The sequence below is a fragment of the Panulirus ornatus genome, chromosome 12 (genome assembly GCF_036320965.1).
Source record: "Panulirus ornatus isolate Po-2019 chromosome 12, ASM3632096v1, whole genome shotgun sequence".
Taxonomy (NCBI): Eukaryota; Metazoa; Arthropoda; class Malacostraca; order Decapoda; family Palinuridae; genus Panulirus; species Panulirus ornatus.
In genome coordinates, this window is record NC_092235.1 from 8,981,137 (window position 1) to 8,982,877 (window position 1,741).

Genomic DNA, 1,741 nt, shown 5'->3' on the forward strand with positions numbered 1-1,741 from the left:
GTCCAGTCCTCTGTTCTTAACGCTACCTCGCTGTCGCGGGAAATGGCGGATAGTATGAAAAAAAAAAAAAAAAAATATATATATATATATATATATATATATATATATATATATATATATATATGTATGTATATATATATATATATATATATATATATATATATATATATATATATATATATATATATATATATATATATGTATGTATATATATATATATATATATATATATATATATATATATATATATATATATATATATATATATATATATATATATATATATATCCTTCAGTATGTTTACTTTCGATAATGAGGAACAGAAGAAGGAGCCAAGCAAGTAAATTTCGTCAAAGACATCTCTCTTTTCTAAACGCTGCCTCGCAAAGATTTTAATTAATTCAAATTGAAGAAACAGACGAATTTTCTATTGTCTGGTTAGCTCAGTGGTAGAGCGTGAGTCTGACACACTCAAGGTCGTGGGTTCGAGACCCACACCAGACATATTTTTTGTCTTTTTCTTTTTTCATTTTGTCCGCATCACATGTGTGCAACATTCAGTATGTTCGTCCAACGTTATAGTGAAGATCTTCACAATAAATTGTGGTTTTCGACCTTATCTGAAAGGGTCAGGTCCACCAAGACGTCCTTGAAATCTTCCAGAAGCTTCTGGCGATCCTCCTCCAACTGCTGGGCACATCAGAGTTAACATGGGCCGGACATCGGTTGTGGAACGACTTAATCTGCTCCCGGTAGTTAGCAGTAAATATATATATATATATATATATATATATATATATATATATATATATATATATATATATATATATATATATATATATATATATATAAAATGAATTGTCCTCCATATTGCTTAATATAATTATCCCCGATTTTTTATCTTCACTACTTGACACACAAAAAAGGAACAGACAAGGGGGCCGTAAGGATATTCCCTCTAAGGCTCAGTGCTTTGTTCTTAACGCTGCCTCGCTACGTTATATATATATATATATATATATATATATATATATATATATATATATATATATATATATATATATATATATATATATATATATATATATATATATATATATATGAATATATATATATATATATATATATATATATATATATATATATATATATATATATATATATATATATATATATATATATATATATATATATATATATATATATATATATATATATATGAATATATATATATATGAATATATATATATATATATATATATATATATATATATATATATATATATATATATATATATATATATATATATATATATATATATATATGAAGAATAAATATACATAGATAGTCAGATACATAGACAGATAGATAGATAGATAGATAGACAGATAGATAGTTTATATTCAAATCTCAGGGTTTTAAGTAATGAAGTCATTGAATCACTGATAACTCAATTACCTGAGGAGTTAACTATGATTTTCTGCATATCCAGGATATAACGTAAGATCAGTAGGCAACGAAACAACTTAGGCATCGAAATCACATCCACGGACCTGCACATTGAGAGTGGTAAATTTCTGCTGATACCCAACACAAAACCAAAGGCTTTCCTCTCAACATGACTCAGATCGACCGAAAAGCATTGGAACTGCTTGTTTCCGAAAGCCTGGCCACCTTGGGCGAAGGGGGGAACGGGACTGCCTACCTCGTCAAGTGGCATGACGAACTGGCCGTTCTGAA

The 1,741-nt window shown here is 27.2% G+C and overlaps 1 non-coding gene across 1 annotated transcript; it reads left to right on the forward strand.

Moving 5' to 3' along the window:
• The first annotated feature begins 432 nt into the window (after positions 1 to 432).
• Positions 433 to 504, forward strand: TRNAV-GAC (transfer RNA valine (anticodon GAC)). The gene has a single exon. It is a non-coding gene; the product is annotated as a tRNA-Val (tRNA).
• The last annotated feature ends 1,237 nt before the right edge of the window (positions 505 to 1,741 follow it).